This window comes from Amblyomma maculatum, chromosome 4, assembly GCF_055883805.1.
Source record: "Amblyomma maculatum isolate TAMU_Amacu chromosome 4, ASM5588380v1, whole genome shotgun sequence".
In the NCBI taxonomy this organism is placed as follows: domain Eukaryota; kingdom Metazoa; phylum Arthropoda; class Arachnida; order Ixodida; family Ixodidae; genus Amblyomma; species Amblyomma maculatum.
The window spans coordinates 126081005-126107875 of record NC_139347.1 but is presented as its reverse complement, the minus strand read 5'-3'; the positions used below and the strand labels follow the sequence as shown (position 1 = coordinate 126107875).

At 45.9% G+C, this 26871-nt stretch overlaps 2 long non-coding RNA genes across 2 annotated transcripts; one reads left to right on the top strand and one right to left on the bottom strand.

Moving 5' to 3' along the window:
• The first annotated feature begins 119 nt into the window (after positions 1–119).
• Positions 120–26871, top strand: LOC146192334 (uncharacterized). The gene is made up of 5 exons (XR_014706399.1): positions 120–335; positions 17420–17575; positions 17675–17718; positions 22663–22856; positions 26320–26871. It is a non-coding gene; the product is annotated as an uncharacterized LOC146192334 (long non-coding RNA).
• Positions 13835–16001, bottom strand: LOC146192335 (uncharacterized). The gene is made up of 2 exons (XR_014706757.1): positions 15744–16001; positions 13835–14217 (listed from the first exon to the last, which is right to left on the bottom strand). It is a non-coding gene; the product is annotated as an uncharacterized LOC146192335 (long non-coding RNA).

Here is a 26871-nt window from a genome sequence, read left to right as displayed (position 1 = left end):
TTCCCACATGAGGTCAAGTGGTTGAAACGTCATCACCCTATCGACCAATCAGGATATTCCCTCCAGGAATATTTCCAGCACGCTGGTACCGACAACTACTACTACCACTGCGACGTCAACATTTCGAAAGAACGAACTGTTCGCGCACCGCGCAAAAGGGTGGCAAACATAAACACCGCGTCAACAGCGTAGACTGCTCTGACTGAAAGTCATTCTCCTCTTAAATGCCTTTTAGTTGCAGCATCATTCCACTAAAATTAATTCTTGGTGGCTCAACAGGTTAAGCGTTTCAGCCCAACGTGTGTACCTTCCGGAGGCTTATGCGATCTAATAAGGTGAGTTATGCCATATTCTTCGTAGTTAGGCTAAGTAGGAAATATCCCAGACTATGCGCCGCTCGTCCCAAAAGGTAAATGCTTTCTTTCAATAAATGATACAGCGTTTAATTGTTTTTTTTCTGGCCCATCGCAATGACGGAAGTGGACGGAAGATACAAATGTATTGTTACGGGAAATATTCACAGTACGGCAGTTGTCCACACCACTGAGGATGATCACAGCACAGCACTCACAAAGCAAAGCACTCGTCTGCGTCTTCTTCTTCTGGGAGTTCTGTCGCACTTCTTTTTCGTCAGCACGGCCAGCGAATACCGCTCATCGAAGCGCCCAGCGCCCCAAACGGCCTGTAGGATCTTTGAGGGAGGAAAGCCAACACAAGGCATGTTGGTCTGTTATAACAGTAAAATGCCGGCCAAACAAATAAGAGCGGAATTTTGTAATAGCCCAAACGAGTGCCAGGCACTCTCGCTCTGTTATAGAGTAATTTTGTTCGGATGTAGATAAGAGGCGGCTAGCATACGCAGTCACCCTTGTGTGGCCGTGTTGTTGCTGGGCAAGTATAGCTTCAATTCCATGGCCACTTGCGTCGGTGCGGAGTTCAGTATTGGCAGATGGGTTGAAATGGGCCAAGACGGGTGGAGTTGTGAGAGCAGCAATAAGTTCCGAGAAAGCTGCCACTTCTTCAGGCCCCCAGGAGAATGAAACGTCTTTCTTTAGGAGTTTGGTGAGAGGACGAGCTAGCGCTGCGAAATTCGGGACGAATCGTCGGAAATAAGAACATAGGCCAATAAAGCTTCGAACATCGCCGGATGAACGTGGAGTGGGAAAATCTCTGACGGCACGAAACTTGTCGGGGTCAGGCTGAACGCCGGCAGCATTAACCAAGTGACCAAGGACTTTGATTTGTCGGTGACCAAAGCTGCACTTTTTGGAGTTTAGTTGCAGTCCTGCGGGGCGAAAAAGCGCTAGGATTGTAGAAAGGCGACGGAGATGGCTTTCAAATGTAGACGAGAAAACTATTACATCGTCAAGATAGCACAAGCAAGTGGTCCACTTCAAGCATCGGAGCAAAGAGTCAATCATATGTTCGAAGGTTGCTGGGACATTGCAAAGGCCAAAAGGCATGACTTTGAATTGATAAAGGCCATCAGCGGTGATGAACGCTGTTTTTTCACGGTCTCTCTCGTCGACAGAGATCTGCCAGTCGCCGGAACGAAGATCGATGGACAAAAAGTAGCTGGCTCCGTGCAAAGTATCAAGCGCGTCGTCTATACGCGGAAGAGGATACACATCTTTTCTGGTTATCTTATTTAAATGACGATAGTCGACGCAGAATCTCCAACTGTTATCTTTCTTTTTGACGAACACAGCAGGGGATGCCCAGGGGCTACTGGAAGGCTCAATTATGTCGTTCGCCAACATTTTGTCGACCTCTGTTTAGATGACGCGTCGCTCGGCAAGCGAAACACGATAGGGCCGCCTGTGAATAGGACTGGCGTTCCCGGTGTTAATGCGGTGACTGACAACTGTGGTATGGGCGGGTACCGAAATCAAAAAGGTCACTGTAGGTGAGAAAACACTGTTTTAACTCAGCGGCGAATTCAGGCTGGAGATCAGCTGCAATCATGCTTTTAACAGGATCAGGGCGCGATGCAAAGGACGAGGGAGATGTTGCAGGGACGGCATTGGGATTATTGGTAGTCAAAGCTTAAATGGCACAATCGGTCATCGGCGACAGCTCTGCTAGTGAAATTCCTTCGGGCAGAACTTGAGTTGATAAGCTGATGTTAAGGACCGGGAGAGTGGCACGGTTCTGGGAGATATGCACAATCAGATGAGGAATGGTGACGTGCCGCTGCAAGACATCAGTAATGGGACACGCGAGATAGTCGCCGTCTGGGACGGGTGGGAATGGTGACATAGGGATGTAGACAGCAGCTTCAGGAGGAAGGCGGCAGAACTGTGCTGACCGAAGGCGGGGTGAGTAGGAGGGGTCTTCAGAGCAGAGCGGAAGGTCCTAGCGAAGTAGGCCGGTAGAGCAGTCAGTGAGGGCAGGGTGGGTTGTTAAAAAGTCCATGCCAAGGATAACGTCGTGGGGGCATTCTTGGAGGACGGTGAACAACACTGGAGCATGACGACCACCAATGGTAACTCGCGCTGTGCACATGCTAACCACGGCAGCAGGGCTTCCATTGGCGATGCGAACTGTGGGCGAGACGGCTGGAGTACGGACGTTTTTGAGGAGACGGCGAAATGAGGAGCTCAGAACGGACAGTTGTGCGCCGGTATCAATGAGAGCAGAAACGGGAACACCATCCACATGGACGTCGATGCGATTAGTTTGTAGGGGGGTCAGCAGAGGTTTTTCAGTCCGGATCACAAATGCAGCGTCACCTTCGGGAGCTGCATTGGCTAGTTTTCCGGTATGTGGCTGGAATAGGACGGGGACAAACGGCGGCGAGGAAGAGGAGAACGCGAGCGTCGGGTCTGCGGGGATGGTGAACGGTTGGCAGCATGAGCAGGGACATCGGGGTCAACAGTGGTCTGGTCGGGGCGAGGTGAGGTATAGCGAGGGGCATAGTCTCCGCGGCGGTCGACGTAGGTGAATTGACGAGATGGCGTGTACCAACGGCTACGGCAGTGACGGGAAATGTGGCCAACGCGGGAACAAGTAAAGCAGATGGGACGATTGTCATGGGTACACCACTCATTCGGATTGCGGTACCGATATCGGGGCGAGAAACCGGCGGTGGGTGAGGCAGCTGCAATTAGTGGAGGGGCAGGTCCTGAATCCACGGTGTCGGTGCGGCAGGTAGAAGGAAGACCCATATTGGCAACCTCTTGGCGAACAACAGCCTGAATGAATGATATTGTAGCCGAGGTATTGTCGGGGGTATGCGAGAGTGAAGCTGCAGAAGTCATTGCCTCGAGGTCTTGGCGGACAATGGGGTCAAAGTAGTGTTATTAGTTGGCGGTCGAGGAGGCGGAAGATCGACACAGGAAGAGCTTGCAGCCGTGTTCGGTAGACGGTCGAAACGATGAGATATGCGCCTCTGTTTCGCTTGTTCGAAACGTCGGCACACTTGTAGTACAGAGTCCACAGTGGAACAATCCCTGCATAAAAGGAGGTTGAAAGCATCGTCGGCAATGCCTTTTACTATGTGGCCGACTTTATCCTCCTCAGGCGTGGTCGACTTTGCGGCACAGGGATAGGACGTCCTGTATATAAGTGATGTAAGACTCTGTAGACGTTCGCGCGCGAGAAGCGAGCGCCTTTTTGGCGGCAAGGTGACGGCCAATGGGCTTTCCGAAGAGGTCGTGAAGCTTTTGCTTACAGATGTCCCAAGATGTGAGGTCCTCTTCATGGGTCTTAAACCAGACCCGCGCTGTTCCAGTCAAGTAAAAGATGATATTAGCAAGCATAAGTGTGGGATCCCACCTGTTGTGCTTGCTGACTCGTTCGTATAAGGCCAGGCACTCGTCGACATCAACGTCGTCGGTCCCACAGAAGGTACCGGGGTCACGGGGATGGGCCATGACGACAGCAGGTGCGGCAGCAGTAGATGTAGCGGCGTCAGTAGTCAGTGGTGGTAATGATGCGTCGGCCACTGCGGAGATCCAGCTTGGGACAGGGATCTAAAGATTCACCTCCACCAAGAGATGTTACGGGAAATATTCACAGTACGGCAGTTGTCCACACCACTGAGGATGATCACAACACAGCATTCGCACAGCAAAGCACTCGTCTGCGTCTTCTTCTGCTGGGAGTCTGTCACACTTCTTTTTCGTCAGCACGGCCAGCGAATACCGCTCAGTAACAATATTTTTAATATGTCCCCATGCCATTACAAGCAGTGCTTCAGTCTGCAGTTTGAGAGAAACGTTTCCGCACACGTGAAAATTGACATTTTGTGCACTTGCTTCACCAGATCGTCCTTAAGACGAAAGTATAAGGACCGATACAATGGTGTCAAAAAGGGCATTGATAACAGTTCCTTATATAAACTTTTATGAGAAATCTACTCAATTAAAATCTAGGTGATCAGAGACCGCAAGTAAGCATAAACTACCTGCATAAAACGTAATAAACAGGGATGTAAGAAACATTTTAAGAAAGTACAAAGTTCAGAAACAGAGACATAAAATCAATGTTCAGCATTGTTCTAATAGACGGATGAAAATAATCGCAAAAAAAAGAAGAAATGGCCAACTGCCTCACATCAAGGTGCACTAATCTCAACTCCTACCATCTCTTTCCCTCGCACGAACAGGGCAATATCACGTTGCATTGCCTAATTTGTGACCAAATAAACATCGCAAAGTGGGACACTTGAGCTCCGCGTTAGGGTATGATGCGATAGCGAGCACTCTCGGATGACGGTTTTTCACATTTTTTATTTTTCTTTGCTAACATTTATTTCTGCTATATATTTTTTTCACCAATAGCCGGCTGGGAGTGGACGTCACCGGCATGCTCGGAAGCCTCTTCTTGAAACTTGATGCGTCCCTGTGCGCGCTCAGCGGAATGCGTTGTATGCGTTCGATGTAATGCCTTTGCAAAGCCGATGAACGCAAAACACTGAATGACGAGTCCGCCCTTTCTAATAAATAACTATTCACTTCAATGCAACTGGCGGAACGGTAATATTCAGTATTCAACTTCCGTTTTTCAGTATTCAACTGTACCTCCAAAGACTGGGTCCATGCGGCTATGGTGTTTAAAACTTCCTGCAGAATTTTTATATCGCAGATAGTGAAAATTGTTCTATATATTACACAATTGTAGCCAAATTATCTAATTTGAGAAGATATGTTGGTTTCGACGTCATTGATATATATTAAAAACCTCATTTGTCCGAAAATAGATCCCTGTGGCTCTCCAGAGTTCATGTCTATGCATTCGGACTTACTGCCACTGATGATCACACAGTGTTTTCTTTCAGTAAGATAGTTTTCAAGGACCCTGAGGTCTTTATCGTCAATTGGTAGGTTCTTCATTTTGAATTTTATTAGGTGACGTGAAACAGAGTCTAATTCTTTCCGAAAATCTAGAAAAACGACATCTTATTCATATCCGTCCTCTAAAGCCGTGCCTAAAGCTGATTATAGCAAGACACGCCGTTTCTAAAGCCTTGCTGATTCCGAAAAAGAAAATATTTGATTCTAAGTGCTTGACTATATGTATTACTGTAAATAATATGTTAAAATATTTTACAGAAAGCAAAGCACTAGGGGATTGACCTATAATTTGCTACAGATGTTTTAGAGCCGTTTTGATGCATCAGAACATCAAAGGTTTGTTTAAATTCTAAAGAAAGAACTTCCAAATCAAGTTCTTTGCTGAATATTATATAAAAGTATCGGGATACTATGAGGGAACAGGCTTTTGATACATTGGGAGATTTTTGTTACTTTCATCCTGGCCAGCGGATTTACCTTCATCTAGCGAGGTTGTGCATTTTCTGACACCCTCAAGTGTATTTATAAGGGGAGGTACTTCAGATTCAACACTGCTCATGTAAGTAAGTAGCGCTGGATTAGCTATCTTTGCATAAAAATCTTATTTGAAGTACTTATTGGTTTGGTTTGTGGGCTTTAACGTCCCAAAGCGACTAAGGCTATGGAAGATGCCGTAGTGCAGGACTCCGGAAATTTCGACCACCAGGAGATCTTTAACGTGCACTGACATCGCACAGCACACGTACGCCACTCCGTTTCGCCTCCATCGAAACGCAGCCGCCGAGGTCGGTTTCGAACCCGGGTACTCCGGCACAGTAGTCGGGCGTCGTACCATTCAAACACGAAAAAGTACTTCTTAGCAGAGCTTACAGCTCCGTTTGCATTCGCTGAGTTTCTATTTGGCGACATTTTGTACTTTGTATGAACGCGTTCTTTGTTTTTTTTTTTTCATTTTTTTTCACTTTACTAATTTATCCGCGGCTTTTCAGCTTTGGGCTTTTCTGATACATATCTAGAAAGGACTTGTCTGTGTCTGATGACAACAGCAAGTTTAAAAAATAACACCAACAAGGTGTTAACACCTTCTTGGATCGATTTGGCTTGAAAATGTTCAAATTTTATTTTCAGCTGATTCTTTAATTCACTGTAATTAGCCCTGTGGTAGGAATAGACCTTTCTCGTGTCGTAGGCATAAAGAGCCACTTCTGGTAAGGTAAGCTCAGCAGAAACAATCCTGTGGTCTCCAATTCCCAGAAATGTACATACATGTGCGGTCATACTTAACTCATTGCGCAAAATTAAATATAGGATGTGTCACGCGAGTTGCACTACCAACAGTATGTCCGAATGTCAGTATGTCTGTTCAAAGCCATATGCAGCAATCACGCCATAGAATGTTGATGAGATTTCTGTAGGTCGAGAATTTTCTGCCTAGGTAAAGTTGGGAAAATTGAAATCTCCGACAAGAATGACGCGGTCATCAGGGAGGCAGGCCAAGATAGAATCGAAGGATTTAATAACATCCACGCCTGAGCTTGGTGGGCGGTAAAACGCACTCAAAGGCAGCGTTCCATCTTCGCGGGTACGTATTCTGGTATCCTCCCTTGAAGAATTCATCATACATTAATCTACAAAACTGGCGACGATTTCCCAAATAATAGTCTTTTTCACTACAACATTATCGAGAAGTTACGTCGTTTCTTACAAAGCTGCCAAAATCGTCAGGGGTGAAGGTAAATTCTCATGTTGTTCTAGATTTTTCGACCTTGCGGGCGTCGAGAAACGGCGCTGCAATGCCCAGAAGCTTCCTCCGCAGTTCGAATACTCCGAAGTAACTTACAACGCCTCTACACAACGGAACAAGTGGCGAATGCGTTGGGGATTGAATGCATGTGCGGTCGTTGCTCGTTTCGTATTGCAATGTGCGGCACTCGTCTTACCTGCTCGGAGTTCGTTTTAGAATCCGATATGCGAATAGCAGCAAGTTTGTTTCTTTTGTTAAGGAACGGCGCTTTCATCGCTGGCTGAAACGGTATAAATTAACTCTACAGAAAGCAACCGATAAGGAGGAACGAGCAAGAAATACCCACAAAAGACGATAAAGGCGTGGAAGCAACGTTTGGCTTCTACTGACAGCGTACGTGCGGCATGTTCTTAAGTTGCCGAGTTCGATCACCTGTGGCGAAACCTTGGCGCTTTGCCCACACAGATATTCTACAGCAAGGAAGAGAGGCTGCTTCAATGAAGCTTCCCTTAACGTCTGCACTTGGGCAGCACGTGCGGCTTGCTTAACATGCCAGTGACGTTTGCTGCATAAAATGTATTGCAGCTCAGATGGCATAGAAATGGTTGTTTTTCATCGGGCAAAAAGCGTAGTTGCAAGCTCATTCTTTTATTTAAGATCAAACTTTGCATGAATGCGAATGTTGGCGAAATGCATAAGGACATGTTTAGTTTTGACTAGGCCTTAGAGTGTTTGGTTTAAACCCAAAATCATCTAGAACGGTAAGCCAAATTCATTATCATAAATTTACGTTTAACCAAAAGTCTTCTTCACACTGAAGCGATATCTGGGTGTTGAGTACGAGCTGGAATAAAGCATAGAAGAAAACCAACGGAGAAGTTAAACCGTCGTCTTAAGGTATACGTATGATAGAGCCTTGAACACCGCCTTCCCATTTTGCGATTTATTTGTACATCTTTTAAGCTGGTTTTAGGGGGAAAGAAGGTGCATATCTGCCGCACTTCTGGCAAACTAGGCTCCAACGTGAGCGGTGGATGGGCGCTAAATGGCAAAGTAAATAGTATGACACCACTCCGAACACTGAACAAGGAACGGCTGCATGAGATGTTTTATACAGAATCACGGGCGTGTAACCGACTTGGGTTCCGTGGGTCTGCAAGACATTTAATTTTTTTTTGCTTCCAGCGATTTTCGCGGTGCAAACTTGGTAATGCTGGCACCGGCTTTTCTCAATGGTCGGGTGCCCTCAGTCCAAGGTTCCGCTGGCTACTGCCGCCCGTCGAGCTCGCTGTACCAAATCTTGCTGGTCTTCGAAGCGGTCACTGGACAGCCGAGTCTCCCATTGCTCCGCACTCGGGTTTCGAAATTTGGGGATCACATCTATATTTTGACAGGCCCATGTGATGTGATATAGTCTGGGTTTTTCATCGCACCGCGGACATGTGTCCGCGTATATGGTAGGGTGCATTTTGTTTAGTATGGGTAGGTTTGGGTATGAACCCGTCTTTAACTGTCTCCAAATGGCAGCTTCCTCTCTGTTGAGAGAAATGTGCGGTGGGGAATATCGCATTCTTCTGCCTCTATAGTTTTCTAGTATGGCCGAGTACGCCTTGGGTGCTGGCAAAAGTTCCGCTGACTCGTCGGATGCTCGGAACGTAGTGTATGCTCGAGCTATCCTGTCGGCCTCTTGGTCCCTGTCACCCCCATGTGCCCTGGTACCCACATAATTTTTTGCCTATCTTGTTTTCTTCGTCGTTTATAATTATCTCGCTCACTTCGAGGAGTATGCGGAGCGCGTGACGATCTATTCTACCATTCATATAATTTCGTTCTTGTTGAGGCACTGGTAGTGTAGGCTGTACATAATTCGGCTAACTTCCAAGTTTCTAACTAGTTTTAGTGTGTCCTCTTCGCGCAATGCCATGCCGCCTGTTGGTGATGCAGGTGATCATTCGTGTCACTTGTAGCGTTGTTGCTTTGAGCATGGTAAACGTGTGACTACTGCGTGTGTTGGATTGAGCCCACATATCCAATATTCTTATTGTTGTCATTTCTGAGATGGGCATTCCTTCCAGGTTAGTGTTGAGTTTCAGGTCCTCACTGGTTGGGACGGTCCGGTTTTGTTTGCCTTTCCAAACTCGGAGCAGTTACGATTTCTCCGTCGAGCATGCGAGTCCTCTTTCTCCGAGGTATTTCTGTACTTAGGAGGCCGCTTCCTTTAGTTTTTCTTCCTTCTTCCCGAGGGAACCGGTGTTAGTCCACACTGTTATGTCGACCGCATACATGGCATGCCTGATGCCTTCAATCTTCTATAGTTTTCGTGCTAGATCTATCACAGCTATATTGAAGAGGATAGGTGATATGACTGATCTTTGGGGTGTTCCTTTGTTTGGCGTGTGAATTTTTGTCGATCGAAGGTCTCCCATGCCGATGGTGGCAGTTCTATCTGACAGGAAGGCTTTGACGTACCCGTGGATTCTGCGTTCTCAGTGCAAGTCGTCTAGGCGTGTAAGGATTGTTTCGTGACTGACGTTATCAAATGCTCCTTTGATGTCGCGGGCCCTGATGACATTTTCACCCGGTTGGGTTACGTTGCGGCGGACATCTTGTATTTTAAGGAGCACGCCCTGCATCGAGAGTTTTGCTCTGAAGCCGAACATGGTATGGGGTTTCACGGTCATTATCTTCTATGTAATTTTGCAGTCTGAGCATCACCACCCACTCGTAAAGCTTGCCAAGACACGACATGAGCGAGATGGGCCTGAGATTTTAAATTTGGAGCTTTTTTTCCAGGTTTATGAATCATAATTACTTTGGCGTGTTTGCAGTCTTCGGGAACTGTCTCCGCCTTCCAGTGTTTGTTTAGAAAGGTTACGAGCTCTGGTATGAGGTCGTCACTCAGGTTGCGGATCAGGGCGTTGTCGATTCTGTCCGCACCTGCCGCCGTGTTTCTGGTCGTATTCCTTATGGCCGCGTAAACTTCTTCCACAGTTACTGGGAGGTCGAGTTTCTCGCTTTTGGCTCCGCGATAGGTTTCGTGGTATCGTGAGGGGTTTTGATCACCGAACACGTTTTTAGCGCCTTCTCTAAAAGGTCGGTATCCTAACCCTCAAAGGAGTGAATGAATGTGTGTATGCTTTTATTGTCTTCTAATTTTGATTTTGGTCGGATCGGTCAGTGTTTTTATGAGATTCCAGGTTCTGGCCGTGCCCAAGGTTCCCTTAAGCGAAAGCGAAAACGCCGAACCCCAAGCCAAGCTAAACAGTGTGGGATGCGCTGTTTGCAGCATAGTCCTATGCGCCGAGATGTCGAATTACACCGAACTTGTCCTTCCAATCCTGTTCTGCGGGCGCTGGAGCGATATTTCTTGGAAGGTTTCTTGCCTGGCATACCAGTTGGGAAATATTGCTTCGCCCATCTAACATAGTTGAGAGCGTGAAAAGTAATCGTCGCACTATTCGAGCACCGGCGAACTGTGTTTTTTGAACTTCAGCTCCGGCTCAGTTCCAAAGCTTTTAGTCGGGCAACACAATTTTCCTATGGCTGTGTAGTTTACGTTCCCCTATGAAAGCAATAAAAGTGGAGTATTGATGGATAGCTCTCGAAGAGCGTAATAGAGATTTAATAACAGCATATTGGAATTATTCACAACAAATTAGCTAACTGTGATAAATTTATGCTTTGCGCTAAATATCAAGTCACATTGTGGATAGCTTATCTTCGAGTATAACTTTCCTTGACACAGTGTATGTCTCACTTACCTCTAACTAAATATCTGTTAGCATAAATGGGGTTTATATCTTTGCATACAGCTTATACTGAGTAGGAATGCATCACACTATTTGCTCCTCCTATATAAATGCAAGTAATTAATGAATTGTGAACGAAAGTGAAAAATACAACTTCAAATAAATATTGCTTAAGATATCTCAATGACTGAAATTTAAGAAAGCGAGGCCCAAATAACGCAAAACCATACAAAACCTAGCACGCCTAATTCGGTTTAACTATGCTCAACTCGCTTCTATTTTTTTTTTATTCTTATAAACCGCTACTGGTGACAGACGGATGAAGCTCATCTTATTATTTCACAAAAGTAGAATGAGAGGCAATCGAAAACACAGTAGTAATAACTGTCAGTGGACGACGAGATAGATGATGTCCGGCTTCGTGCTAGGTTACACTACCAAAAAGATCACTTCTTCTTCAAAAGTTGAGAGTACATAAAAGCATGAAAGGAGGCCGGCGCTCTTCTCTCGTCTGCGTGTTTTACTAGGCTTAAGCAGTTCTGACTTCGAGACCATTAGCTAAGTTCGATTAAAACACATTGACCTTGCCTATACAGGGCAATGCGCTCACTGGGGGAGATGCCTTCGTAAATCTACCACATCATGTGGGCATGTCAATCAAACCGGGACCTCGAACCAGGGAGGACTGGGGGCAGCCCTGCTCGGCTGCTTCGACCTTGCGAGCCTAATGGCCGTGGTCGACTGAGCCCGAGCCCCCTGATGGGGCTGGGACTGGTGGCTGGCCTGCCACGGATTTTTTATCTGTTGTAGGCCGTCATTGCTCCCGCCACCGCTTTGGTGGTGGACGACGGCTGTTGTTGCGGCGCGCGCTTTTCTCTCCCTCTTTCTTTTCGTTTTTATTTTCTCTTCTGTCTGCACGAGGCAGCGGAGGTGGCTCAGCTACGGAGCCAGTAGCAGGCCCGTGCATTTTCTTTTCCTTCTTCCTACAGCCACAGCAACAACAACCCGAGCCACGTGGCCGGCAATGAGCTCCTGTAATGAGGAGCCTACCTGAGTGTGGCTCACTGTAACATACCTGAAATAAAGTTTTTCAGACACACTGACAAGCGACATCCTCACGCCAACCCTGCCGTAATGATGCGTGGACATGCTGACAGGGAGGTCGCCTGGTCAGACGGCACTGAACGCAGGAGCATGATCCATACGCACTGCGGCGGACCGTTGCAGGCGTGTATTTCATGCATACAACCGCCTTGACCTTGATGTGCATGCGTGCGGCGTCAGTAATAGTGGTGGGTGCGCAGTGCTGATGCAGTGACTGATGGAGAGTTAACAGTGCTGTCTTAAAGTCGTGCCGCGACGAAGGCCGTCTCAGATCTGCTTAATGTAGTGTACACTGAATTATGGGAAATGTAAGGCGCAGTATCTCTCACAGGGGAAATGTGGGATTGAAAGAAGAAAGAGGTGGAGAGCTTCTAAATATTCTCGATCACCCGGGAGTATTCAACGTGCACTGATATAGCGAAGCGCCAGGACACCTTTTGTGTTTAGCCTCCATTGAAACTTTGCCTCTGCAGTCTGCTTTCATTCCGGGTACTCAAGTCCAGTACCCGAGATAATTAACTAGTCAGAAACCGAGGCGCGTCCTTCAGTACGTCTCCACTGCCGATGGGGTTAAGGTGCCCACCGAGGCCCGGTTTAACAGACTTGCGCCTTTTCAGTTTTCCGAAACTTTGTTAAGGTTCGCGTTCGAGACTACGCTGAGTTTCAGGTACGCACCCATCAAAACGTGGAACTGCTTTATGCCTTCTTAGCGTTCTGTCACTAAACGAGCGGGGATAGTTATGAGGATGCGGCAGTGGAATACTGCGGAATTTTCGATCCCTTGGAAATGTTTGCTGACACTGTACAGTATGCCGGGGCCTTACATTCACCTCCATTGAAGGGCGGCCGCTGTGGCCAGAATTTGATAGCGCATCGTCAGGTTAAGGAGTCGAGCAACCAAACCACTGCGGAAAATAGGGGGAGGGCGTAGGATCGAATGACTGACAATAACTTTATTAGGTGATATCGTACGAGTACAAGACTACAGAGACTCCAGCGGCATGCCTCTACTGAGCGTATTCGTGTTACTATGGCCATTTGGACCTCGAGCGCATAGCAGATACCTTTGGACGAATGCGTTTCTCCAGTGGCAGCGAACCTACGAAAGATCGAATAGCGTGAGGGTTCGCTTTCGCTTCGCCTCTCTGTTTTCGTCCGGTTTGGCACCATGTTGTCACCGTCACCCCGATAACAGCCGGTCAAAGCATTTCAATGTTAATACTCTCATGGGTTTCAATCTAAACTGCGGAGGCCGGGCAGTGATTTTATGTACAAATAAAGTAGTTTATCTGGCTGCAGCAGCTAGCATGCGTTCTCTCTAGCGCGTCCACCTTCTTTGCTCGGGTAAGGTAGATATTTTGATCAAAGAAAGCCGAACGAAGATTAAGGGGAAGGCTCAGCCCACAAGCCTTGCAGGCTGAGGCAAGAATGTGGACTGTGGCTCTCTCTCAACCTTTCTTCGCTTTCATTCGAAGCAGCGTGCGGAATGATGCCCCTGTGAACTCTCGTTTGGCTTTTTTGGTAATGTTATCCACTACGTTGCCATCTTCACCTCATTTTACATCATGGATGTCTGCTAACGTGTGTGTTTTGAATCTGACCTAATTTTGATATTCCATATGAGAAGATGCCATGCAATTTGTAATTTGAAAATTATCTTGTGATGTCATCAGCCTTGATATTTCGCGAATCTTTCACATATATTTGTGTTTTGAAAGGTGAAAATAATTACTTTGATAAAAGCCCTTCATCTCTGTTGCCACCATCTTTGTCAAGATGTGAAGGAAAGAGAGGTAATTCCGTAGCGTCGGTGTGGCTTGTGCGGAAATTCGTGCAGTTTATACTAGCATACCGGCACTGCGATAAACGGGTGAAGAAACAATGCACGATTTGCTTATTGTGGCACTAATTCCGTGTATAACATGCGACAGGGAGCGAGATTGTTCGTTGCAAAAAATATTTATTTAGCCCCAAGCACGACGTGATTCATGAGGCCGCTTTCATAGCTGAGTTGCTGTTTGTTTTGCTGCAAGATTACTGGTGCGTGATTGTGCCGACTCTTCTTTAAGGCTGCTTGATGAGCGACGTGGTTCTTGCAGATCTCTGGCCCAAACTCAGCGCCGGCCATACATTCCGAAGGCGTACGGGCTCATGCCGCCGTACGGGCCCTTGTAGATCGGTCGCATAGGCGCTACCTGCGGGCCCGCTGCATATGCTGGGTAGGCGGGCCCCGCGACCGGAGCAAACTGTGCGTTGACCATGGCGATAACGAGGATTACCACGATGGCTACGACCAAGATTATCTGGCTGGTGTTCATTGCGTCTGCATCGAAAAAAAGGACAAGATGTTGTGCAAAGAAACTGCTGGAGGCTGGTCAAAGAAACACTCAATATTGGGGATTGGTAAGCAGCGAAGTAAAACGGCAATTTGTAGTAATCCCGTAAAACGCCTAAAGTAGACTGCCACGGATATTTAGTGAAAAAAAACGCGCAAATGGTGCTGTGACGCGTGTAGCACCTGTAAATATAACACACGGAGTTGATGGAGTCAAGACGCAGGCCCTGTGCGCTGTGCAATGAAGTGCACATTAAATGCAGCAAAGGTGGCTGAAAATGTGTTCCACTACGGCGTCTCTTACAATCAGCGTTACTTTGCGACAATAAACCTTCATAAACTATAAGCCTTTGCAGTGAACACAGACAAACGTCCTTTAAGACACGAGTAATGAACACACTGTGGCACTTTTGTAAGGGCACCTCCTGATCACTTCGCCGCAGTGGGTCAGCTACAGCGCTAGATTATCAGGGTTCGAACACGCCGCGGTGTTACGTCTTTAACTGAGGCCAAACGCAGACCGGGCTTGTGTGCCGATGTCATAGCGTTCAGGTTGAAGGAAAGGAAGAAGCTGGTTTGCACGGTATAAAAAAGAAGAACCGAACAAGGGTAAATAGGGTACGCCTCAGGTCGCAGATGAGCCAACGTTTCGACAAGTAGACTTGTCTTCGTCTGGGCATAGCGTGTTATAGGCGTTCAGGTGGTTTAAAGTCATCCTGAGCAGTGTAATATGGCCTCGCTTACAGCCTGAGTCGCGGCGAGACGATCAACAGCTCATATCATACCGTACAATGGGACGCGACGCAAAAATAGAGATTGAAATTAAAGGCGTTATAAATGAACACACTTTAGTAGGTAGAAAAGTCTTGCTGTCGTCAGCCTAGAAGTCACTTGAATTTCCCTTTAAGTTTGTGCTACAACCAGCCATAGGAACAAATATGCGCCTCAGCCGTGGCACTGATGTAATGGTTCCGACGGCATCCAACAGAGCTTAACCGTTTATAAGTCACCGATCTCAGCAACGATTGAGTCTGAGCAGCAAGTAAAGACGGAGGCAAACCGGTATCTTTATACGAAATAAACTGGCTTAACGGCAAAGTTCATTTCAAGTGATTTTGGTATGGCCTTCATTGTAGCGATGGAGAACAGAGTGTGCAGGGGTTACCAAAAGTTCCTAGGTCGGCCTTGGTTCTGCTTCTGGACTGCATATTATGGCACTTGAGATTCCATCAAAGCTAACCAGTTATCTCAAAGGTTGAAATAATTCTCTTCTGCCCTCCACGAATATTTTCGGATTTGGGGGCCTCGTAGCTGTCTGAAAATGCTGCTCAGAAGCAGACCCTCTGGCCTGCAAACTGACTACCCCTGTACGTACATACCACTGTCACATGCAGAAGAACAGTTAATCAACGCACATATTTCGAAGTACTGATTACAGTTTGACTGCATTACATGAGTCAATGACGTGCTTTGTACCTAGTTAAGAGTACAGATGGAAAGTTATGCTCACGTACCTGCTGAGTCCGGTCACAAAAGAATGAGTTGTCGGGAGGGACAGCTGTGCGTCTTATATAAGCGCCCTTCTGTTCTTGATATGAACTACGCCCTAGAGAGGCGTTATCCGGGATGCGTCACTGCTGACACAAACCCAGAAGCAATGGTTGTATAAATAATCCTGGCCGCAAAGGTGTCGTTGCACCAAGCGTGCTCCGTCTTCATGTTTACAACAAAAGGAAGAAGTGAGTCTTCTATGACGTGGTTAACAATGTCCGGCTGTCTAGAAATGCTTGCGTATGGCGGGCATTCTACTGAAATTCGTTGATGAGAAGGGCAGGCTAGATGACCTCGCCTATCTTTATAACACTTCTTCATATTTTTGTTTCTCGGCTACCTCTACTGTGGGCAATCTAACTAGGGACAGGGATCCTCGGTGGTATCATCCCCATATAGATAACAGCGGTCGAGTGTCGCTTTATGACTGAAAGCAGACAGCGTGAGAGGTAAGGTCCGGTTTTCCAGTAGCGTGAAAGAGTAGTCTACCATTGGCAGTAAAGAAAAATGCGCCCATGTTAAGAACAAACAAGAGTTTTCAAAGGGCAACAAAATGAAGTGTATCGGACTAAAATTTGATTACAGCTTGAGCATAGATACAGACTGCTCACACAAGAATAAATGAACAGAATTTGGGCAATAGCATGGTTCTATGAAAGGCAGTGTCACTGACTGTAGTTGTTGCTTTGAAAGAAGCAATGACAACCCTCTCTGCAATAAACGTATGTCGTAGTGCAGAATGTGCAAATATACTTGTCACCCAGAACCTAGAACATTTGTATACTTATCGTGATGGTGCAGGTTGCATGTTAATGAAGCTGGTAGAGTTTCATGCGTAAAAAAACACGCGCGGGCTCCCAGTATATCACAACACGCGTCAAGCACTGTATCTGACAACCAGAACTACAGAAGATATTTTAAGGGAAAAAATAGACCTTTCACGGAGTATAACACAAATATACGAGGCTAACAAACGATCATTATTCACCAAAACCAAAAGAGTCATTTTTAAATCATAACATGCAAGAGGAGAGTAAGAAGGTATCGTTGTTGCATAAAGATGGGTGACCAGTAGTTGTCACGTGACAAGGTAAATATACAAAAACAGAAATTTAATAAAATTTTCCGGTGCATAGGGACTCACACGAAAAACATTCGCAGCACTAACAAGATAAATATGAGTTGAAATAGAGGGAAGATAAAATGATGCAAATTCTGAAGGTTATACACGTTCGAACAAGGACATGTTTCCAAAGATTATTGTGCTCATCTTGAAAATCAATAAACCTGTTGAACAAATTTACTTTAATTACTTCTCATCCTTAGAGTTGAGATGATTGAGTTTTGGCACCCTGCTGCACTGTACACGGAGATATTATGTTCGGTTATCCCAAGGCGCGCCTTGATGCCGGGTTAAATAAAGGAAGGGTTAAATTGGGCTGCGCCGGTTATGCGCGCAAAAATGGTCAAAAGCGGCAAAATAGAAAAGACTGAATAAAAACGCATTTTGTATTGTTTTTCCAAAACTGAACCTGAAGCTGCTCTTCCAAAACACGCATTTTTCTTTCACTGTCTTCAAACGACAATCCATTGCATTGACAAACCTTTAACGTGCAATTTATTTTTATTATTTTGGCAGCACGCTCCCGAACAGCCTTCGAAGCCCATAGCTACACATTTCGGGATCCTCGTGAGTTCTAAGGCTTTCACGTTCCGCCTACGTGCTGCCTCTGAAATGTATCTGGGAAATAGCTGCACGAGCGGAGGACTCACTCATTGACGGCAACTGGTTCAGGTAGAGTGGGGCTACGTGCTTGCTGGGTATAATATGGCAATCCGCAATAACTCCACCCTCCAACTCAACCCCACCCTCTCACTCCCTTACTCTTTTCAGAGCCCCGTTCACTTTAACAATGGAAAACAGCTTGAGCCGTGCAGGTAGGTGGTGAAGTGGCATCACAGATACGCTGTAAAAGCCATTGCTAAACATATGCTCGCATGCACGCCTTGGGGTCCTAAGCGCTGAAGGCAAACAGCTGGGACATAAACAGAAAACATTCAAGTCTAGTGTTTTATTTTGAAATTTTATCCTTCCACCACTACAGTCTTCGCACGTGACTAAGAGTTCCCACAGAACTGGAAAGAAGAAATTCGCATTGGACATGCAATTAAAGCTATTTAACACAACTTTACCACTCCGTATAGTGAAACGCAATGTTACAGTAATGGAAGCAGAGAAAACATGCTTAATTATTGTAAATATTAACATTTTTTTTCATGGTTTAGAAACGCAGCTTTTAAGAGTTCAAGGTGGACAATGTCTTAGGGCCGGAATTGGAGGTTTACTAGAACTGCCGTTCCTGCTACTTGATGTCTGGGTTGCTACGAAGGGTTTCTAGTTTGCAAATACTTTCACCTTATCGTGGTGTGCTCAGAAAAACTAGAGGTCGTCAATACTACACTGATGAAGTTGTCAGAGGCTGCGTCAGTTAAAATGTTTTTCTTAATGCCATTTTAATTGCTGCAGTGATATATTCCAAAAGTGGGGTAGGTGGACACTTAAACTCCACCATAAATGTATAATGCGACGGCGTCAATGGTTACCATCCTCTGCTCTTTCGGATCCCCACTCGCGTGCATACATTTGCAACTCGAGTATTCACTATAACTTTATGTGCCTTTATTATTTCTCAAATACCATTCGAGATTTGGAATGGGAGCAGTTAGGGATAGGGGTAGATGGAGAATACCTCAATAATCTGCGATTTGCTGATGACATTGCCTTGCTAAGTCACTCCGGGGATGAACTGCAAATAATGATTGATGACCTAGACAGGAAACGTAGAAAGGTAGGCTTGAAAATCAATATGCAGAAGACTAAGGTAATATTCAACAGCCTCAGGAAGGAACAGCAGTTTAAGTTAGGTAGCGATGTACTGGAAGTAGTAGGCGGATATGTCTACTTAGGACAGGTAGTAACCGCAGGTGCATACCATGAAAAGTAAATAAAAAGAAGAATAAGATTGGGATGGAGCGCATTTGGCAAGCACTCGCAGATTATGACTACCAGCTTACCTGTATCGCTCAAGCGGAAAGTATACAACCGTTCCATCTTACCTGTACTCACCTATGGGGCTGAAACGTGGAGTCTAACGAAAAGGGGTCTACCTAAGTTGAGGACAACGCAGAGGGCTATGGAAGGAAATATAGTAGGGGTAACGTTAAGATATAGGAAGCGTGTAGAGTGGGTCAGAGAAATATCTCGTTACTGGCATTCTAGTGGGAACCAAGAAGAAATGGGCATGGGCAGGAGATGTAGTGCGAAGAGAGGATAACCGATGGTCGCTTAGGGTAAGAAACCGAAATTCAATGGAAGGAAAGCGCAGCAGGGGGCGGCAGAAAGTTAGGTGGGTGGAGGAGGTTAAGAAGTTCGCAGGGGCAAAGTGAATGCAGCTTACATAAGACCAGGTTAATTCAAAGAATATGGGAGAGGCCTTCGTACTGCAATGGATATAGTCCGGCCGAGGATGACAATAATTACGATGAGTAAGCTACCATGATATATGAGACACCCAACATATACCAGTATCTGGTGTAGGGATATTTGGTCAATACTGACCAATGGAACGGCGCAAGGACTTGATCACAGGAAGAGAAGGAGAATAAAAAGAACCTCTATCCCCTTTGTTTTTCCCATTATTGTGCCCTTGCGCCGTTTAGTTGATCAACGTATACCAGCGGCTTCAGCGACCCCTTAAAGGATTCGTGAAAACTGATCTTAAAATGAAAATAATTGCAGAAACAAACTCCGAACCGCGGAAGACGCAGTATGCGGCGTCACTATTTTAATTATTCAGATAACTAACAATAACCAAGCACTTAGCTGTTTACGTGCCGCAGTTCTTTGGTTCGCCCAGTGAGGAGGTCTAAGCCGCGATGTATTGGATGTCAAATTTGTCTTTGAAACGAAGGAAAACTGATTTTCTAAAGCTTTGCAGGGCGAGGAAATCTGATCTCTGAGCTCAAGATACGCGCAGGAACACCGGTACAGGCGCGATCTCCGGCTCGAACTAAAACCGGTATAGAAGAAGAACAAACTGTATGGACGTATTTTTGACAGCTTCGATGCCACATACAGTGCACAGCACATCATAGTTGACCAGACAGTTCGAAGCTGACGCCGCAGCCATTGCATAACGTCACCGTCGGATGTCGCGTCTGTAACCATGCTTCCTGCGCGTGTATTTCGCTCCGTTCCATTTTTATGCGAAAAAATAGCTTGCTTTGATTGCGCTGTAGAGATTTACAAAATAAGTTTACCTTATTTCAAACACTGATATGGCACCGTATTTTTCACGACTTCGGACTCACGGTTGGGGCTAACTGGAAAATGCGACAATTAAAACGCTTTTTAGTGGGGTTTAGTCAAATAATTGTGCATTTAGAAGAGTGCTGTAGCAAGTTGTGTAAGTCAAGTCTGAGAGTCTGTTCCTGAAAATAGCTTTCCTAATTCAAAGTCTTCTTAGGCATTTTTAAAAGTGTTTGCTCAAACACCTGGCATATAAAGCGATGCTTAAACAAGCCGTATGAGAATACCGGTGTTGCCCAGAGGTACAATGTCTGATTTGGAATGCAAGGATTATTGAGGGTTCAGTTTGATCACTCGACTTTATGAATTGAGAATCCTGAGTTTGCAGATCCTGCAAGTAGGTCCCGTCTCCAAGGTACCGTGACATCACACAACCCTGCAACCAGACAGTGCATGATCATGTCAGCTATAACGGAGACAGGGCCCCGCCGCGGTGGTGCTGTGGTAAGACGCCCGACTACTGTGCCGGAGTACCCGGGTTCGAACCCGACCGCGGCGGCTGCATTTCGATGGAGGCGAAATGAAAAGGCTTCCATGTGCTGTGCGATGTCAGCGCACGTTGAAGATCCCCAGGTGGTCGAAATTACTTCGTAGCCCTCCACTACGGCTCCTCTTTCTCTCTTTACACTTTAACTCCCCCCTTCCCCCCCCTTCTCTTACGACGCGGTGCAGGTTTCCGCAGAAACAAGTGTGACAGATACTGCTGAACCAATTAATATTATGTCGGTGACTGAATGTTGAAACGCAGGAGGGGAAGAAAACTGCGGTCTTCTCTAGGCTGCAGCAACGATTCACATATTTTTGATAAGTAGGATGTTAAAGCATATTATATTTAGTCGTTATTGCAAAATTATTCGCAACAAATTTATAAAATTATGCAGCAATCGGTAAGCAGTTACCATTTTACCATAATGGGGAAGCCAGATGCGAGTGTTTAACGGATAGGTGCTCGAGAATATGTTAAAGTTAATTAATGGATATATTATTTATAATGGTGAAGATCGTAACGCGCAACGATTAGAAGGTGAAAAATCAGTGCAGCATGTGGAGAAGAAACGATCTGTAAGAAATCGAAACACATGCCTTCCTGCGGTCACTGTGGTCAAGATGTAATCACTGTCCGCCCAAAAGTTTCCGCAGAAACAAGTGTGACAGATACTGCTGAACCAATTAATATTATGTCGGTGACTGAATGTTGAAACGCAGGAGGGGAAGAAAACTGCGGTCTTCTCTAGGCTGCAGCAACGATTCACATATTTTTGATAAGTAGGATGTTAAAGCATATTATATTTAGTCGTTATTGCAAAATTATTCGCAACAAATTTATAAAATTATGCAGCAATCGGTAAGCAGTTACCATTTTACCATAATGGGGAAGCCAGATGCGAGTGTTTAACGGATAGGTGCTCGAGAATATATTAAAGTTAATTAATGGATATATTATTTATAATGGTGAAGATCGTAACGCGCAACGATTAGAAGGTGAAAAATCAGTGCAGCATGTGGAGAAGAAACGATCTGTAAGAAATCGAAACACATGCCTTCCTGCGGTCACTGTGGTCAAGATGTAATCACTGTCCGCCCAAAAGTTTTCGCGTTTTATTATTTAAATTGATCAACACTCAAGCAAACAATCTGTTGATCCCTGTTGTTAGATTGTTCTTTGTGACAATATTTGAAACTAGCTATTCTTATTCAGCTGCCATTAGGGACAAAAGAAATATCGCAGCGCTACTATATATCGCCCTGCGCAGCTTGAGCATGACGGAACGAGGGCTATATGCGCAACAACGGTAAATCTTTCAAGTCAGCTCGGGGACGCTGCCTGGTAAGTTAAATTTTTAGATGGGCAAACGATAGCACGGAAGTCAAGAAAGTTGACCATAAAGCCGCTCCTGTCAGCTACCAGGATTTGTTTTTAATTTGGACCACGCCGCTATTCTTTAATAACCAGATTTTGTTTACACTTTTATGTACGCTGTGCACCAGGAGCAACTCCTAAATTCTGTATCCAAATTGTATACGTCCTTCAGATGGCCAAGACGAGGTGAACATCTTAATCCAAACATTCGCTAACAGACTCAGGCCCCTGGGCCCCATGTGACTTTGTTTTGCATTGTCAAGCGCACAATCGTCCTCCATTCCCCTTGTTGCCACGTGCATTTGGTTTCTACAGATGTCGGTTCAATCTTCGTACCGTTCAGGTCCATAGTTTTACTAATTCTTCGGCTCACAATATGGCTCTTGATGAGGTGATTGCTAACTTCGGAAACTCCCATATTTTTTCACTTCACCTTTAAGGCACGAGATGTTCATGTAAAGACGCACTCGCCAAACTCCGTCATCGCCACTACAGAGCGCAGAAAGGAGTTCAACCGCTTAATCCCACAGCTCACCGTGTGTTTACATGGAGTTTCCCTATTGAGACATAGCCCGCGTGGCTACATTGTCTGAAATAGCCCACCTCTCCTTGGCCCTGGCACCATCCGTCCCTTTCCCCGGCTCTCTCGCAGGAAGCGGCACAGACAAGCCTTGGGGCAGCACACCGACGCCGCTGTTCGCCGGCACGTGTGGACGGCCGATTGTTGCCCTTGGAGAAGCTGGCGTCCTTCATGAGTAGAAAGCGAGACCTGCTGCCGACCCCGCGCACCCATGCTGGTTGCTCGCTGAAGAGCGTGCGCTAGATGGCGTGATTATGCCCTCGATGGTACGATTACGTCCGCAAACCGCGTCAAGTTGCAATGCAGCCGGTACCACACGCTGCATCCTACGATGTCATAATTAGTCCCAACTTCCGCACTGTCAAAAAGAAAACAAAATCTGCTGCAATCTCGCAATTTTTTTCTTCTTTGCCTGGTGGAAAAGCACTGATCGATATGGTGCCGGATTTGAATAACGCACGCTATCTTAATAACCAGGGCCCTGTGCACACCGTTAGATGTAGTCAGCTGCCGCCTGCCGTTTCACTGAATGGGAGTCGTGTGAGCAGAGCACTTTTACACTCAGTACTGGTTTCAACAGCACTTAACTGCTTTTCTCAAGTTCGTGAAATCTGTGGGTATAAATGATTACACTACGATTAATTTTATTCCGCTCGCCGGCGCGATACTTGGGCCCACTCGAATTGTGAATGCTAATGTATTTAGCGAAGATTTGCGGACGAGCTAGATAGTTCACAAGTTCAAGAAGCAGCACAGCACGTTCAAAAGTCCGGCACGAATGACAATGACAAGAAGGGATTGGAGGATTGAAACAGTTTAGGCGCCTTTATATAATCCCTTTTTCGCATAATCTTCATGGAGTGAAAAAGACGGTAATGTGTCAGTGTTTCGTCATTGACTCTGTTTACGAAAGAAATGATGCACACTGAGAGGTAAATGTGCCTGAATGACCATCGTACACGGTAATTCATAATACAGAGGTTTTGTTCATCCCTAACGCTCTCCCAGCTTTGACAGTAAATTAATTAAGACAAAACGGCAGCTATGGTGCCGTGCCGTTCTGCTCGTTTGTCGGTTATTTGAATACGCTATTGTGCTTCCTTGAAAATGCGCCGCGTCGTTGCGTCGAGACACTCGCCTGTCGGAAGCAGGCTGGAAGACTGGCGAGGAATTCAAATACAATCCTAATAGGTTCAAGCAGAGGTAGAGGTATAGTAGCAAACGTTATGGCAGACACTAAAAGCTCCGCCTTTAAGGGTATGACGCGGCAGCGTTGGCTACCAGCCCATATGTAAAGCCTCGCTTTAACCACGATGTATGAACATGGCTGCATGGCCTAGGCGCAACTTGAATTCAAGGGTCCCGGCCGGTTCAGTCTGATACTAACCTCCTATCTGAAAGGAGAGACCCGAGTTAGCAATTCCTGAACCTACGTTCAGTCAGTGCTCGGCGATGTAAGCTGCCAGCTACCAGTTGCCAGCGCCATGCTGGTGATTTCTCGCTCACAACGCCACCGCCGGCGGGCGGCCGCCGACGGCAGGTTTTTGGTGAACGGGCCCGTAACGATATCGCGTAAAAATGTCCATCTCTCGCGTCCAATATTTTGCGCGTCAATTAGTACACACCAGAATAAACTTCAGAAGAGCGTTCAGGCATCATAGAAGCGCTTGCGCTGGATCTTCATCATTGGCATTGGTCTCTGTTTATGTATACCTAGCGAGCAAAAGAATCTAAGCTGCCTCGCGTACATAATCTACTGCAACGAGAGTGATGGACACGAATGTTGTTTTCAATGAACATAAGTAAAATGGGGCATTCAAAGTATACCGGCTAATTAAGGATATAGTTTAGGAAGACAAATTAAAGGGTTGTGGCTTATTGTAGAGGAGCTTACAAGGAGATAAAATGCTATTTTCTGGTTCCATCGAGGTCTGATTCTTTCTTTGAGCCCACAGTTATAATAATTTGTATTAATGGCTAACACAGGTGTCACAATTTTTCTTTACCACGTAATAAAAACCAATTCTATGCTCCGCAGAGGGTGGCCATGTGAGGCTGTATATTAGGCAACAGCCGAATTGCTATATAAGTTCTTGCATTGCTTGTTTTCATTTGAGCCTAAGCTGCAAGAAAACAGTAAAATAACAAACATTAGTGGTGTACGTGTCAGTGGCGACATGTGTATTCCCTGCTGTACCGTTCTCGGCACAATCTGCCATGCAGTCTTCGTATACCTCAGGCAACCCGAAGACCAGTCAGTAATGGCCATGCCAGCCACTACCTGTCAGAGCCACGCCCTTGATGTTTTCCTCACAATTCCGGCGCTGGAACATCAGAAGCCTGATTATCTGGAGAACGAGGCCTTTAAAGCAATTGCGGTAAACTTAGCATTAAAGCTTCCACATAACTACACTGCGAAAAAAGACCACATTGTGAAGAAGAGCACACACGACACGAACAATCGTTGCTTTTCGGTTGTCCCTTTTTGCACGGCAGTTATGTGGAAGCTAAGTAATCAACTTGCCAAAAAAACCATTTTAATTTAGCATTATTGACGTATGGCCGTGTGTTGGACCCAGAGCCATTACCAAACCTTGTAGTTTGTCATGCCTCCCAACTGACCCGATGCGGCGGCTGTCTACTGATCTTAATTTTCAGTTTTTTCGCGTTGCGTGCAACCTAACCTTCAAATGTCCTACAGATCCCTACATATCACAGCGTCGTGAGCAATCAGAGACGCCGTAATTGTGGGCTACAGATTTACCGACACCATATGAGGCAGTTCAATGGACCCCGACATCACTCAACATATGAACGTTTTTGGAATTAATTAAACTTAAAAAGCACTGCTGTCGCAGCTACAATCTGAACCCGCATCATTTGGCGCAGCATGAGAGCTACAATGGCAGATTAACAAGAAAAGCAGCAGAACAAGCTATATTTTTTTTCGTCGAGCCAAGCACATTTTCTAACAATACCAAATATTTGCCCCTATTCTTTTCTAGGTACGGTAGATATATTACCATTAACGCTATTTCACCAGAAATATTGCGCTTGATCCTTACACGCTTAATAATAATAGCGCAAAGGCAGTTATTTCTCACAGAGAAATATAATGTGTGATGACGTGTAGCGGTGGCGAGGCTCAGAATGGCTGACTCAGACTACGTGTAACAAGAAGCACTCACGCCAAGCGTTTCTTGACGACCTCTGCATATGGCTGAAACAGAGATGCGAGGGCTACACGCAATACGACTATCCAGAGAGGACTTTATGACCCAATTCTGAGCGGGGACTGGGGTACTGTTACACTCTTCCCTGCCTTAGCCTCTCTCTAGGCATCCAGGCGCTGCAAGAAAACTGGGAATAAAAAATGCTTCATAAAGATGTCTACCTTTCTCCTAAGCGCACCTATGATGTTTCTTCTGATGTTGAGATAATTATAGGTTAGTTGCGGTTATGCAGTCAGGCTACCGTGGCACCTTTCTTTGCTAACGCATGTGCTTCAACAATTAGCGCGCTGGCACGACAACGCATTCAGTTAATAACAACTCTGTGGTCACTAAAAAGCCCATTGTGTTACTTTGATGTCTTCTTGGGATTCTGCTTTGCCTTAAAACATATTACAGTGGACCCTACCTTGAAAAATTTCCACTGTACTCTTACAGTGTTTAGTTTGTTTCTTCAAAGCTTATTTGACATCATCAATAACATTTCTCCGGTTAACAGGGTCCACCAGCTTCTGGAGCAGCGGAACATTGGATCACTATGCAACTACAAGCGACTGCCAATATATCTGGGCCTTTATCAGAGAACTGGTGGGGGATTAGCTTGAATAAGCCTGAATATCAGAAGCGAAAAGCTTCGGCGATGCCATGGCTTAGCTTGTGGTTTCTTGGCGTAGTTGTGGCTTACCTTATTGTTAGTGGCTGCAACTTATAGATTTTCTATTTCTTATGACCGCGGTGACACAGTGCGGCACCGCTAAAGGTCAAACGGCGGAGTCGCGGCGGTGGTTGCGGCGGCAGCGGCGGCTCCTACCACCTGTGCCTCTCCTGTGGCGTTACGTGGTTTGCGCATGCGCAGCTGTGGCTTTTTCTTACGACGGAGCACACGCGAGACTCGGAATTGACTAGCCTAGTGAAGCTTTTAGCTTCAAAACATTTTCTGTTTATCATACTGTTGTTACACAGTATAACCATATTTTGTTCAGGAATACGCTGCTCTCACTTGATGTCAGTAATTCATCCGTGTTTCGGAAGGCTTCTAAACGCTCGACAA